The sequence below is a fragment of the Cardiocondyla obscurior genome, linkage group LG22 (genome assembly GCF_019399895.1).
Source record: "Cardiocondyla obscurior isolate alpha-2009 linkage group LG22, Cobs3.1, whole genome shotgun sequence".
Classification (NCBI taxonomy): Eukaryota; Metazoa; Arthropoda; class Insecta; order Hymenoptera; family Formicidae; genus Cardiocondyla; species Cardiocondyla obscurior.
The window spans coordinates 3922848-3939151 of record NC_091885.1 but is presented as its reverse complement, the minus strand read 5'-3'; the positions used below and the strand labels follow the sequence as shown (position 1 = coordinate 3939151).

Sequence of the window (16304 nt, the reverse complement as noted above, 5' to 3'; positions counted from 1 at the left end):
GCCTTCAATTTAAAATTTAATTTTAATTCCAAATTTTGTATAATATTAAATATATCAAATAATATCATAAAATTATAATTGGATCCAAAAGTGACTATATTCTTCTCTCAGCTTAGGTCTTACACGAGATTTCCTCTCTTTGATATCATTTGAGTTACAAGCGGTTTGTTAACGGAGCTAAAGCTAAACATCTTACATTAATTCTCGATAATAGAAAATAAATAAACGAGAAGTGCCGGGCAGGTTGTAATAACAAATCGAACTTTTTTTTTCCTTTTTTTTTGCAACCCACCCGCAAGAAACTGCGGTTTCCAATGCCGCTTTTTTTGCAAGGGGGACAGAGAAAGAAAGAAAGAAAGACGTTTCAATAATGTTCCCAGAGGTGTGGATAGAATGTAGGTGCGAGCGTTGCACCACCGAACGGCACGAAATCGCGAGGCCGACTGCAACTCTGCGACAAAGAAATGACAGGCAATCGTTCGCTAAAGAATCAAAGCTCTCTCGTAAGAATTTTTTGCGCAAGTCATATTGCGAGCGAGGCATTATTTGTATAACAATTTTTTTTTTTCGCTGAACCGGGGGGAGGGGTGATGGGGGGAGAAACGCGAGAGGCGATATCGCGACCGCAGAGGTAGCTCCCGATGAAAAGACGTTGCGAAAATTGATCGGGGGATCTCGCGCACCTGTGCGTGCGATTATTTATTTCACCGCAACACGGTCTTCGTATCTCCGGTCCCTCGGTGCCTCGGAACGTAATTTATCAGCGTCTCGTATTCGCCGTGCGTTTATTCTCACCAGAAGCTCTCAATTTAATACAATTGACAAATAAAAAAAAAAATAAAAATATACTGAAAATTAATTATTTTAAATATTAAAAAAGTTTGAAAATTATTTATTTTGATTATTTTACGGCTGGGTCCAAATTTATAATATCGACAAATATATAAGAACGACAAATCGGGACGCGCGTGACGTTCCGCCGCGGCCGGAAGCGGCCGTCAGGAAATTAATGTTCTGGCGTCGCGTATACACGCTCTCTTTTACATACCGCCGTATGAAACCACCTCGTAACGTTTCCCCGTACGTGCGATTATGCCGCGCCGTATGACCAATATGAATATAAAGGCGGCTTTTTCCGCGGCTTTTCCTCGGGCGATCGATCGCGGTGGAAGTCCGCGCGGCGACAGAACCAGACGCGCGGCGGAAAAGAAGGACCCGGGGGCCCGAGAGAAGTGAAAGTCATGCGAAACTGGGGAGACGCGAGTCGCGCCGGTTCGAAGGAGCGACGGAGAATAAATCGCGAGGGAGAGAGAGACGGAGAGAGAAGGGAACTCCCGGTGCAGGATAAGACTTCGGCGAGTGAATGAGTGAAAGTGAGCTGGAATACCGAGGCGGCGCGCTGAAACTGGAGCGCCGCTTGCATAATATCGGCCAGTTTATACGGCTTAAAGCGTTCCGTGTTGCACGGCCGCCCGCCCGACGTCGCGCGTACATACCCGCGGCTCGGACCGATAAATCATCGTGTACGTGACGGCGCGACGATAATTCGTAATTATCGTCGAAAAACAGGAGACAGACAGACGGAGAGAGAGAGAGAGAGAGAGGGAGAGAAAAAAAAAAGGGAAACAATATTCGCGCGCAAACTTTCGCGGTTTCCGTGGCGAACCGCGTCGACGAGAGCCGCTTTCCCGGTTGTTTTGCCCCAAGTTTTGCGACAAGAAGCCCCCCGATATTTACATTTAATAATAACCGTGCCACACACGTAATTTTCAATTTTCCGTAAGTTATAAAATAACGCTTCTTGCATAGAAACGATTACCTTTTAACGCCCTCCTGGACGCTATTAATTATATTCGCGGAGCTTTTTTTGCGCGATCCTCCTGCTTGCTCGGGAAAGGAGCGGCGAGCGGTTAAGGAGAAGTATCGCTCGACGGCGATTTAACTCTTTATCCCATTATATAGTCGTCACTTTGTAGTTACCCGGATTGCCGAGGCGAGGGGGGAGAAAAAAAAAAAATGACCCGTCTGTCTATGGCGAGTCGGCGATTAGAGCGGTCGAACATGGGCAGCGCTCGGGGTCCCATTAATGGTGGCGGTACACATGCTCGCTATCACGTGGAGCTCGGAGGCGGATTAACGGGCACGTGATCGACGTGCTCGTGGATCCGTTTCGAGACGGCCTCGGGAGAATCGGTCCCGCGAGAGCGTCGCCGATCTTCGATCGGATCGGTACTCGCGACCTAAAAAGCGATCATTATCGCGCCGCCGTGAAATTATGTGATCTCTCCGGTTGCGTTTTCATCGTCGAGGCACGCACGTGCGGCGAGGCGGGCACCGCGGTTTCGAGGTCCGCGAGAACCGCGCCGGAACGACTTGATCGCCCCGCTGCCTATTCGGGCGGGCCTCTCGATTGTAAAGGAGATTTGGTCCACTCCGGAGTCCGGTCACGCGTCTTATTACAGCGGTAAAAGTAGGCAATCAGAATTGAGAAGTGCGGTGGTCGTTCAGCGGTTCTGGACTTTTCGCCAGTTCTGAAATCTGTTTCTGTTTCTCTTTCCTTCTTTTTTTTTTTTTTTTTTTTTTTTAATTTAGGTCCTTGAAAAGTTTCGGGCTAAGTTGAAACTTGCATAAAAAACGACGAAAGTTGTCGTTAATTGAAGCTTTAATATTCTTCTGCTGTTATATTGTTCTCTCTTGAAAAGCCGATTTTTTGGGGGGATTAATTTTTTTTTTCTAATTTTTATTAATTACTTAAATTAAAATTTTTTATCGATTAGCATCCGACTCTCATATGTACCCTCCTCTTTATCAAATTATCGAATCGATATTACGTCTCGCAGATTCTAATCCGTGAAAATAGCGGTAGTACAATTTACCTCGTTTTTTTTCTTTTTTTTGTGTCCGCGATTAATGAGACTGTTAGCGGTTACGCGTAAGCGCGGAGCGATTCTAATGTCTTTTACAAAAACGGCATACCTTGAATAACGGGGAACGCATATACGCCTCGCTAACGGAAACTGCGAGAGCATTAGATCCGCGAAACATATTTATGACGCGACAGTAACGACTATTATAAGTATCAATTAGGACAATAAAGTTAATGGATCGTAAAATGTAAAATTAAATGTTAAACGGAATGAATCTCTGCAAGAGCCGCGCATACCAAAATGAGAGAGTTCCCGAGAAATTTGCGGATTACAAAAATGCGCGTTAACGTTTTATCTCGGCGTATTTTAATAGTTACGCCTGTAAATGTTAAAGAGCAGCCGGCCAAATATCGCTCGTTACGCTCGCCGGGAACGACGATTGCGATCGAATGTGAAATATTATACGCGTTACGTAAAATCGCCCGTTAAATTCAAGGATTAAAACGGGCGGACGCAGCGATAATAGAAAGAAATTTATATCCATCGCGTATCGATTTCGTGGATTTTTCAGCGCCCACGGACTCGGAAGTTCGCTCGGCCACCGGCCGTTCTTGGCGATCTAAACTTTCTTCGCGTGACTTCAAAGCCAATTCCTTCTTTAAGTGGAGCACCGAATCGTAACCGCAACCGTAACTAAAATCCCTATCTTTCGCCTTTAACGTTCCGGCAATCTCGAACATAAAGTAAATCGCTCTTCCGAGTTCGCCAGAAAGAGAGAAAGAAAAGAAAAGAAAAAAATCCTTTCTAAACGGAACAAAATAAAAGTAAAAATAAAAATTTCTTTAAAAAAAAAAAAACAATATATATTTAATGCTTTTACGGATTAAATATAAAATTATTAAGAGACGTTAATAGCCGCGATTAATTTATTGGCCATTTATCGATAATCGATGACTCATCGACGATTCCGGATTTCATCCACGCCTTCGCCGCGTAACTTTCATATATCTTTACAAAATTGATACAAACTACCGGCGGTAATGGGCGACGGTACGACAATTACTTTTACTTTATGTCCCCAATGAACGCGGACGGCGACGACAGGATGTAATCGCGTAATATTTTCGCGTACACACCGTCGGCGTCGCGTTACTCCGAGGGCAATGCTTTCAATCGTCGCCCACGCGGGCATTACGTCACGCGGGATTACGTCGATTATCGTTCGCGGAGATGCATCCCGGGCGCAGCGGGCTCGTTTTCTCTCTCGTCCGTGAAAGGTCACCGGGGGGTCCGCCGTTGAAAAGATCGGCAGAAGTCAACGCGCCCCAAATTATACGTTGCCCCGCGCAATTGTACCTTATTACCCGAGGCCACGTCGATATAGATTAATGGCTCCCGTAATCTTTTGTCAACCATATCCGCGGGTCGGTCCCGGGGATATGTCGAAATCACGCAGCGTTACGTATCGCCATTAGGAGGATATACGCGCTTACGTGCGCGCGTACGCGTACGCGAGACGGGCGCGTAGGCGGACGGTTTCGCGATACCGCCGTTCCTCGCATCGCCGAGGTAATTTAGCAGCCGGAATGCCGTTTGCCCCGTGATTTACACGTCGCCGGGATATCTCGACGTCAAGGGCCGCGGCCCGCGATTCGCGGCCGGCCTCCTTAAGTGCCTCGCGTTATCCTTCCCGAGAGTGCCCGTGAGTTACGGCGCCGCGAACGTGAATCGATTCCTCTCGGCTCCGGGATATCTCGAGCGATATTGCGGATCAGCGCGGCTCCACCGCAAGTGCCGCTCTTCGTCACGCGTATATAAAAGAAGCCTTGAGATTGTCGCTCCTCGAGCGGGTCGATCGGCGTTCTGATCGCGGGCTATCGGCGTTTTTTCAAACCTCAAAGGACGGGAGTCTCTCTCTCTTTCTCTCGTTTCCAGCAGGCGGTGCCGGCGAATAGAATCGGTGTAATTTACGCAAACCGCGTCCGATCGATCCGTAAACGTTTGCACGCCCACCGCACGCGCGTAAATCACCGGTATTACGGAGCCGGTTGAATTTACGCCCTTTAACGTTATCCGCGCGGGGCACCGCGTGCGTCCTAGGACGTAGCCGCGACAGCGGCAATAAAGTCGATAGTTCTTGGGCCCGGGAACTCGTAATCTCGTGGCACGATGCATGTAACACCCGCAAACACATACACAGCTAGAGAGAAATATAGTAACTTTTGAACCCATAATTTTATAATACATTTAAAGATAAATATGATTGGGTCAATTATAAATTTGATTATGTTTTTTTTTTAATATATATATTATTTAATAATTATTATTATTTATTTTTGAGGCCAAAAATTATATTTTCTCCTCACTGTGCACGTATACGCAAACACACACGAATATGAACTTGCGTAGCGTTTGAAATCCGCCTCTTTCGACCATTATCCTTTCCCCAGGATCTCGAGAGCACCCGCGCAATTATCGGGAGAATTTACTGGCAGCGTACGTACCTCGCATTACGGTCAACCCCTCGGCTGTTTTTCCCGTCGACGCGTAAAAACCGTCGCGCTCTAAGTTCGCGCTCGTGACGAGGTGGAAATATTCCGCAGCGCGGAATGAGAAAGGATAGGATAAGCGGCTTATCCTTCGTGTCCCCCGCACGTAAACTCGCCAAGTGCTCTCACGTACAATCGAAAGCGAGAGACGAATGCCGGTCCCGAGAAAGAAAAATCCCCCCTTGAGTCGGCTATAATTATCCCACATGGCGCTTTCCTTTGAACGAAGAAGAAAAAGAAATAAAAAAAAAAAAAATTGTTCATGGCTTGCGACGTTTCGCTTGAGATTATCTTAGATCTACCTTAGAAAGATATATTACGTTGCGATTTAAACGTTCTCGATCAAAGGGCTTGGTATAATATCCCCGTAATAAGCCGTGAAAAATCGCGCGGTGTAGAAAATTATTAAATGACAATTTGCGCAAAATGGAGGGTTTAATCGCAAGAAGAATCTACTTTCAGATTTAACCGTGACCTTATAATATTCCCAACGACAATATAATAAGTTTAATTATATTCATAATTAATTAAATATCATCAAAAAAAAAATATCACAAAATCATAATTGACTCCGAAAGTAACTAATATTTTTCTCTCAGCGCGAAAGAGCAAAAAGAGTTTAGTAAAATAAAAAGTAAAAAAAAAGGAGAAGGACAGTCAGACAGGTCTGCCTTTTACAGCTTTATCTCCTTGGAAATATGCTCCGTTTCATTGCCCGGGATTCCGTCAGCACCCACGCGAGCGCCGCGCAATTACCAGGGAAATTTACTGCGAGTATCTCAGGTTCCCGCGATCCCATAAGCGTCTAGCCCGCGGAACACGATGCTGGACACGGCTTATCGAGCACGAGCGTAATATTCGTAAGACACGATATTTCCCCCGGTGTATCTTTGCCGGGACACACCCTCGCTTGCGCAGCCCGGCTTAATAGCCTCGATGAATTTCTCGACGAACATCCTCGACTCAACCGACTAATTTTGCTTTTACGACTTAAGCTTTTTTTTTTTTTTTCTTTGTTTTTTTCTCCATAAATCGCAGCTTCTGTTGAATTAAAACATTTTATACGAATTTTATTTACATTGAGAAAGTAATATGGTTTTACTTTCGAGGCTAATAATTTTATGATATTTCTGACTATAAATACGATTGAGTTAGTTAGAAATTAATATAATTAAGTTTGTCAGATTTATCGTTAGAAATGTTGCAAAATTATGATTGGCTCCGTAAGTAACTATATATATTTTTCTCTCAAACGTAATTAATTAACGAGGGGCCGGGGGATATACGAAACGAGGCATCGGTTTCTTCCCGTATACAGCGTAGAAACCTAGTAGCTCCTTGCGTTTAGTTCATACACGTGAAATCGATTCTAAGCCCAGGGGTTTAATCGTTGGAGATGTATTATTACCTATTTACCCGGCTATTTTCTGCTCGATTAGACGGTAATATATTATTAAAATAGCAGTCGCGGAGATGAGCTGCGGCGCGCGGTGACGCAACGGCGGCCGCGACGACTGCGTAGAAACAAGACTGCGTTGCGGAATTAAGTTATTTTTTTTTTTTTTTCCCCTTTCCCCGTTCCTCTTTTTCTGCTGCGGGCCGGCGCGAGTTGTCTAAGAAAACAGATGCGGCGCGGCATGGAAAAAGTCAGAATCACCGCGGCGGCGCGTTTCATCCGACCTTTTATCCGTTTATGTCGCTGAAAGGGCGCCCCTCGATTATTATTACCGGGGATATACCGCCGGCGGACGCGCGCGCGTGTACGCGCGTTGCAATCACCCGGAGAATTTACCGCGGGGTGCGCGTACACTTTATATCGCGGGCCGTCTCCTTTGTCGCGTTCCCGGGCCGCGAACGCGCCGCGCGAAATCGACCGGCAATCGCCCGGCGGATAAAGAGATCGTAACTCATCAATGGTCTCTTTCTTCACTTTGACCCTTTTTTTTCCTCCTCGAACCTTCACTAAACTCTCGCGTAGAAGAACGCGAGTAAATTCCCCGCGAGATGAAGCTTAATACATTTATCAAACAATTTAATAAATTACTAACAAGTAAATTATCAATAATAAAATTATTAAAAAATTATTTACAAATAAATAATTATTGATTATTGACGTTTTTTTTTTATTGTCGAATAAAAGAGAAATTTCAGCCGTTAAAACACATCGGCGTTTTTATATATCACTCCCGCTGATTTCAATCGCTCCTTTTGGTGCATGTTCTTCATCGAGAAGCGGAGATCCGCGCGGGATCGCGAACGTCGGCGCCTAGGGTGGCCTTTTCTATACGCGGCATCGCAATTAGATTTACGCCGTACGCGTCGCCTATTATGTTCCTCCTGCGACCAGCGGCTATCCGCCGGCAATTACCCGGAGGATTTACCGTGGCCAATGCGGCCGATATCGGGGTCCCTCCGCTCGCCCGTCCATTATCCTTGGCCGGCGACTGGCTACTTCCCACCCCGGTGAACGCCGACGCCGACGACGAGAAACATTCCCGGTATGCGAAGGAGAGAGAGAAAAATGTTAAGTCCCGCTCGTGAAAACCCAGCGAGGCGGCGCACGGTTTTACGCTCGCCGCGAGAGAGTATCGGGCGCGACGCCGAACGAGATCGCGCTTCGCGGAAAAATCCCCGGGAAGAAACGTTACGGTTCAAAACCGCGGAACTGACCGCGGAACGTTACGAAATTGCAATCGTTTCCTCTCCCCTCCCCCCTTGTCCCCCGTCCCCCGCGCGTTAATGAACATATTACGCGGCGTTATTGTCGAACCACGAGAGATATTATTTATCTAGGTCATGAGAAACCGAAGCTTGTGCCCATTTTTTTAATATCTTTTTTTTTTTCTTTTCGTTTTCCTTCTTTCTCTTTCTCTGCTCGTGGTATCTCGCCTAGCCGTTTATCTGTCTCCTTTTTATTTCCGTCTCGCTCTCATTTCGTGGTACTTTTGCGTTTAATGAGATGAATAAAAGGACTGTTTATAGCCTCACTATAGGACCCGGCGTGTGTAATTTTAGTGAGGCAATGAATGACGGCGCGCCGATAACGTATTAACACCCATTACGACCGCGTTGCGAATACGCGGATAATCAATCGTTTCTTGCCGCTGGTATACGTACGCGAGAGTGCCGGGTTGCGAGGCGATATACTTCTCTGCCCACATCGTAAACTATTCGGAACGATCATTACTCTCTGGGAAACGGCTAATTGTTAATACCGAATGTGGTAATAACGCGGAGTTTGCGCGGTCGTTATCCTTAAGAGTTTACAATGCCCGATACGCCGAGCGCATTACCCCTGCGGCTCTCAACGTTCTTGCTGGCGAAATAATAACACTCTTTCTCTATATCTTTCCGCGTTGCACTATGTTACCCGCGAGGCTGCGAGCGGATTTTTGGCGAATGCTAAGATTCGTGATCTAGCCGCGCGGGAAAGTACGCGAACCGTGAAAATCGAGAGAAGATTGTTCAACGATTGCGTTTAGCAGAAGCGGAAGCAGAACCGCCACGTTCGCTTTTGTAAAAATGATAAGGCTACGAAATTGAAGTTTTCAAACCTCGACGAGGAGGAGCGTGATATAATATCGTGAGAAAGAAGAATTTATATCGTTTTTAAAATTTTTTTTTTTTTCCGAACGTTTAACTAAAACTGCATAAAACGAAATGAAACAATACTCGTTGCCTCAGGATTATTTTACCTCGCGAAGCCGCGCATCTGTTTGGGGATTTGAAAGTGTCGTTCCTCCTTAATTGAAAACGCATAGATCATATCGCGAACACGCGCGGGGCCGTGTCGGTCTGACGTGCGTGCCCGCCGACCGTGTTTTCATTTACCATAAATTAGACGGCCGGCAAGAGAGAAAGAGAGAGAGAGAGAGAAAGAGAGTGATTGCGCGCGGTGCTCTTCCGTTAAAGTGCCCGACTCAAAGAGGGTTACCGAGGAGAGTTTACTGCCCTCGGCGATCCTCGCGAAGCGGACTTCTTCGTGTCGTAGGTCAGGAATCCTTTTAAAGCGGGGCCGCCTCCTACGCTCGGGACGCCGTAATGATTTAATATCCAACCATCGCGATCCTGGCGCGCTGTTGAACATGCGCCGCGATATAAGTCTCGTTGCTTTTGATCCCAGCCATCATTTCGCAATATTTTCAGTGATAAACGTGATCGAAGTCAATTATAGATATGAAATCAGAAATGTTATAATTTTAATTCATCGAGTTTTGTCGCGTACGTCGATGGAATTTTCACAATTTAAATGTCGATGACTTTGTTCAGAAGCAACTATGTTTTTATTATATTTTTTTTAATTTTATTTCTTTTTCTCAAGATGGGTTTCACCTGCAAACGACTTGTGCTTTCGATCTTTGAAAGCGCCAGCCAGGCATTATTTAATTACGCAAACTGTTCTCGGTATAAATTTAATTGCGTAACGTTTCCTAGCGCTGGCAACAGTCTATTTTTTTTTTTTTAATACCGCGCGTTCTTCGAAGCATATAAATTGCGTAAAATGTCTGTTTTGAAATAGAAAAAGCGGCATTTTGTTTGTTTAAAAAAAAAAAAAAAACGCATTTGAATGGTAGAAACGTGCGTGCAATAGAGAAATTGCAGATTAAACTTTGCGGAGAGAGAAAGGAAGGGATTTGTAATCGATCTTTTATTAATGAAAGCGCTAAATTCCCTGCATTTATCGATATAAACATACTAAATTGATTCTATTATCTCTTTTTTTTTATTTTTTTTTTCTCCGCCACTTTTACTCGGCTATAACATGAAGTTTCCAGAGATACTTTGTTTTGCGTGCGGCTCATGAATAAAAACAGCAGAGCTGCGTTCCCCACTGCCCTCGAAACCGAAACGTTGCGCCGGGAAACGAGGTTTCACACTCTCCTTCGACGGGAACTCTTCTCCTTTGCATACCGCCGTCGACTGAGGCGAAATTATGATGTATGCTTATTTTCTACGCTTGCCAAACGCGCATTAAAGTATCCAGCTTGCGCGAAACGTTTCGCGGAAAATGAAAAGGAGGCTACGCCGACGTGCTCCACTCGGGGATTCGATATAAACGGCAGCGAAACCGAGACGCGAGATATTACGACTCTTTCACCGGTGTACCGGATCCGAGAATTTTTTTTTTTAATCCCGCGCGCGTGTATTACGGCGTATGAGTTATCGATAGGATACGTCAGGTGGCTGGATAATAATTACGAGAGATGTACACCGAGAGAAAATAATATAGTTTCGTTTCAACTCCGAGCGTCGCGAAAGAGAACGGGAATCGGTCGTGTTCCCGTTCGATCCCGAGCTCGATTTCGAGTCTTACGCGAACTTTGGATCCGATCGAGGCCGCGAATCGTAACACTCTCTTACGCAATGACGGAATTGTCAGCGGGCGCGCCTACAAACATCCGGAAGCTGGGTCGATCGCCCGGGTTTCATTTCGTCGACGAAGGTCGGCCGGACTCGGCTGTTCGCCGACAGACAAAGATTAATCCGGGAGTCGAGAGAACAACAAGAAAATCATTATCGATCGACGATCACTAGATCTGACTTCGAATAAGAACAAGAAACCCGATCAAACGTCGAGATCCGAATAGTGCCCGACGATTATCAGAGAGATCTGAAAAGTGCCGGAGCACTTGGCTAGTCTTCTCGTTTCGAATAGAACGTTTACGGAGAAAGCGAAGGCCGTTCATGAGACGTCGACCTTGATGGCACGTTTTTTTTTTTTTTCTTTTTTTTTTCTTTTTTTCTTTCTCTTTATCGCGAAAATAGCGCGAAGGAAAAAAGAGAGTCGGTGCGAGTCGGAATTATATCTCAATCTACTTCGGGAAAGGAACAAAATCGAGCATGTTTTGAAAACGAATCGAAGCCACGGAATGAATATCGCAGCGGGGAATCAAGGAATTATGTAAAGTGTCGCGTTATGAAATTTGCTCGGACGACACTCGCCGCGCTAATCACAATCGTAATCTCGCGGCGTTTAATCGGTTCTAATAAGCTCGCCGCCCGCGAAGCACAATCGCTCCTCGTTTACGCGATAGAAAAAACCGTCGCTCCAGAATCAATTTTATCCGGCACGAAAATAAGTTGCGCAATGCCGCGGCCGCGGCGGTAATAATTAACGGGGAAGGCTCGTTGATCTCGTATCTCGTGCGCTAACTTTATGGGAGGGGGAGTCCCGCGGGGAGATCATTCATCCATGTAAAATCAATTCCGCCCGTGCGTTTTCGCGATCGAGGAACTCATTTTGTGAAAACACGGCGTGCGATCGGGTATCTCAGGCGCCGCTCGCGTTCGCCGACTTTCTCCGCGGAATAATGCGCCATATTTTCGATATGGCGCAATTTCGATCGCATTAAAGCTCGATCGGCCCGCGCCGATTCCGATGCCGTTAAGGGAACCACTCGCGCGATCGTTTCCCTGAATATACATATACCGATTTGCGCCGCGAGTAGAGGACTACCGCGTTGTAAACGCTAAGGTCCAGTTAAGGCGCCGTGCAGCTCGAGAATAAAAAAAAAAAAAAAAAATTAACGCTTCTCGGATCGCAAGTGTAAACGAGGACCCGGCGGCGAACCGGAATCGTTTTCATCGCGCTCGAATGGTGCAATTTCTCCGCGTTATGACACGTCCCTCTTTCTAAAGCCGACCGGCTGAATTATGTTACGCGGGGAGAGGTGCTTTTTTTGGCCGGCCGGTTCGACAGGAGAAATGCTCCAATTACGCAACGACGTCGTTCCGGTCGGCAGGCGCGATCGAAATCACGACCGCGATCGCGAGTATGCAATCCCTGCACCAGGTCGTCAAATCGGTCGCGACCTTCGAACCATTTACGGCGACTGGAATTATGAAGGAGATAGCACGCGAAGGAACTTACTTGTAGGTGCTGCTACCGAAATTTATCGTTCGTATCGTCGAGCTGGCCAGTTGAAAATCGTGACCGGATTTCTTTAGCAGTCCGATCACTTTCGATCGCGTTGTGCTGCGGTAGCACTTTCGAGTGCAAATACAATCGCATTATTCTACATAACGGTATTATTAGACGTCATCGCGAGTCTCGAAACGTTGAACGAATAACTGCGATACTAAAATCCTTTTCTTTCCCTTATTTTTATAACAAAAAATCCATGCGGCGTTACACTTTTATTGTAAGATAATTGATAAACGTTTAAATTTGTCACTAATTAAATTTAATTCAAATTTAAACAAAAAGATGTTAAAAGTGGAGCAGAAATACAAATAAATACATTTATATCTCAGCCTTCTTTTCTCTAAAATAAAAGATTAAAAAATAAAAAAAAAATAGAAGCAAAGAAAAAAAAAAGATTTAAATACTTAAAATAACGTATGAGATACACAGAATTATGTATCCAACAGTAAGTGATGAAGGCCCCTGGGAAAAGGGTCCGGTTTTTCGAGACGAAGAATAAAAGGGGCATCCCGCAAGATGCATTGCCAAGTTTAAGGTCAATTATCCGCCACGGGATTGCGCGGCCGCTCCGTATTTTTTCACGTGCATCCGCATTACTCCTCCCTCCCCCCCAAGAGATCTCAGAAGCGCAGGGCCCCCCCGGGGCGTCGGTACACGGACCTACAAGGGATAGGGATCGATAAGACGTCGCTGTAACACGCTCGGTTACCATTCCTCCGCGTTAACACTTTGTACAAGCGCCCAGAGAGAGAGAGATACGATCGCGTACGTGTTTTCTGCTTTATCTCTCCCGCGGGCCGGAACTGATTTAACATCCATACCTCCCGGGACGGAGCCTCCGGGTCATCTCGGAGGCCGAGGGCCTTCGCGAATGCCCTTCGCATCCGGCTGACTTCTCGCTGCCACGTTCGGCCCGCGCGGCAGCGAAGGCGCGAGATTCTCACGGGCTGTCTGATGAATTTATAGGCGGGAAGACGAGAGACCCGGGAAGAAACGCACGTCGATAATAAAAGAGACAGGGATTTAAAGAACTAGTAATAGCAGGATTTTCACAGCGATATGACATTTACAATGTACTTTTAACAAAAATTTTCTATTTGTAAAGTAGCGACTTTTTTTCTTTTTTTTTTCTTTTTCTTTTTTCTTTTTCCTTGGTTGCTTGAAATATAAATAATGTTACGGAGTGTAATATAATATTTCAATAATGTGCGAAGGGTATGGCGAATTTAATGCCTCGCGTTGTTAGCTCAAATAATTGCGTAAGTGTTTGAAATTCCTTTTACGTAAATAAAAGTTAACAGTTATCGCATACGTTGCGACTTACGTTCCGACGGGCAAAACAGCTTTACTTAGAGCAGTTTATTCTCGTACTTTACTTAAGCAACCCACTAATCTGCCTTAAACATAATTATTATAGTTTTGTTCGAGCTACTGCGCATAATAAACTGCAAACGGTTCGGTGAACCCTCGACAACTATCATTCTTATAAGCATCAGAATCACGCGAGAGCTTACGTAACGCCTCTTTTCAAGATGAACATGCGCCGCGACTTGGATGATTGCGATATTAAAGATTTATAGCACAACTAACAGTATATTAGAAAATAAAAGAAGAGATGCGAGACATAAATTCGTTTCCATATCGTTTTACGTCATCGACTTAAATTAAAAGGCTGCCTGGAGAAGAAGTGGCGACACGTTTCTTTTCGCGGGACAACAAACGTGATACTTTGAACGTCTACAGATTTTAACAACTTTCACAGCCGCGTTCGTTCGAAAATAACTAAATAACTACCAAGAACAAGTAAGAAAAAAAAAATTAAAAAACTAACTATATTCCAATTAATTTTGACTGCACCTGCAGGATTAATTTTTTTTTTCTTTTTAATTTATTATTCTTTTATTTTTTATTTGTTAAAAATCTTTTTTAATGTAATTGTTAATTTCCGAAGCAACTCAGACTACGTTCGGTATTCTTTTTGTCCCCACGCGGATGTACTTAATTAAAAAAAAAAACCAAGTCTCTCCCTTTTGTTCTCGTTTTTTTCGGGCTAGATCGATCATCGGGACGCACACAATGTTCACGTAATTACGTAAATCGTATGTACCTATCACTGGTCCCTTTCCCTTTGTCCCGGAGCGTTTGGCGAACGCGAGCTCGCGATATTACCTGCATCGCCATTCGAATACATTTATTTTTGATACTCGAGGAATTATCTGGTATCGCATGCTCGAGTCGGCGCGACTCACGAAAATTAATTCGGTTTCAACGTTTTCTTTTTTCACGGTGTGGATTCGCTATTTTGGATTTTTATTTTCGTTTAATTAAGAAAGAAAGAAAGTCTCGCGAATGTTTAAAATATATATACGTTCGAGTGCAAGCATTTCAGTAAAAAAAAAAAGAAAAACTTACCGGGGAGTTTTTTTTTTTACATTTTAGCCGATCGATCGTCCGCCGATCCGTGCATCCATTCTCGATCTCGAAGTTAACAGAGCGTGTCACATGGTTCAAAAGATACGTGGAAGAGAAGGGCGGGGGAGGAGGAAGCGGATGAAACGTATCGGAACGCATCAATGTCGCGGTAAACGTTTCTGAATTTCGCGCAAATATTCGTCCGTTCCGCGTACTCGTGTGCGACAGTTCGCTTTCACTATTATTATCGAGACTTTCGTTCCCCTATCGCGAACGTGAATCAGATTACGGCGCTTCCATTTTCATTCGCGATTTTCCGCACGAGAGAAGTATTTTATCGCACTTGCGCTGGAAGTTTCTCAACGATTTCGAGCCGGCTGGCGATACGATCTCCGTACATCTAAAATTAGCCGGCCCGCCGGGCCTTCCGGTTTTCCTCGTATCGCATCGATTAATTGATACTCTCTTTAAACGAGATCGAGCGATCAAACGCGAATTAACAGAGCGGATACCTCGCGTGACGAGGCGGGCGATTTACATTTCCGTTATTCGATCGTCGATCGGCGGGAATCTCTTCTCGTCGGTCCGCCAGCTAGCCTCCCGCGCTTTTCCTCGTCGTCCCGCTCCATTAAATCGGGCTACGTGCCTAAATATGCGTCACCGCGCATTTTGGAGCACCCGAGAGGGAAAGTATATCGTAAGGCTCCCCGTTTCTTATTTTGATTTCGAAAGTCCGCCGACGAAGGTTACCCAACCCGTTTGATAGCCGACTTTTCTTCGCGCCGCGCAGAACGGACTCGCACGTTTCTCTCGACGAGGATACTCCGGCGGGATGAGAACGTCGAAATTCGCGAGAAAACACAGGAAGAAATAATTGTCGAAATAATAAATTGGAAATTAATTAATTAAATTAATTGATGGTTAAGAAACTATTAACTTATACGGCGAACGATCGCCGGATGGACCCGAATTAATTCTCACCGTAATAATATAATAATAATACGCCGTTTCGACACTTCGGGGTAGTACTTTTCACGCGGATCGCAATATTTAATAATCGAACAGACACAAACGCAGACGGCGGCGGCGTACTTTTTTAATTATATGGATTTCGCGAGGCGGCATCCCGTTTCGCAATCGCGCGAAACCCCGTCCGCGTTCTTTCCAATCGAGGCGAAAAGATCCACAAACGGCTTCTGTACGTTTCGGATAATCCGCACGATTCGTCTTCGCCCAGTGATTTCTTAGGCAATGCAATCCATTTTGCAACTAGCAATCTTTACCAATTACCTCCGCGGCAACCTTTCGCGTCTGTATTATGTTCTTCTCGTGGGCCCCGAGACGTTTGATTACGCGGCTAATAACCGGCACGCAAAGATCCATTTTCCACCCGCGCGACCCAGAAGCAAAGTTTCGTCAGCGAGCTTTTTCACGGATAAAAGTGCCGATGTTTATCTCTATATTTCTAGGTTTTTTAAATATATTTTTCTGATTTGTCTGGGATTCTAAATTTCTAAAAGTATTGAGACATTATTGCACTATAACTCGAGA

At 45.1% G+C, this 16304-nt stretch overlaps 1 protein-coding gene across 1 annotated transcript in view; it reads right to left on the bottom strand.

Annotated features, from left to right (window-relative positions):
* The window catches only part of Cda5 (Chitin deacetylase-like 5), a 59153-nt gene that overhangs the window by 24891 nt on the left and 17958 nt on the right, over positions 1-16304 (bottom strand). The gene's annotated exons all lie outside the window — the stretch shown is intronic.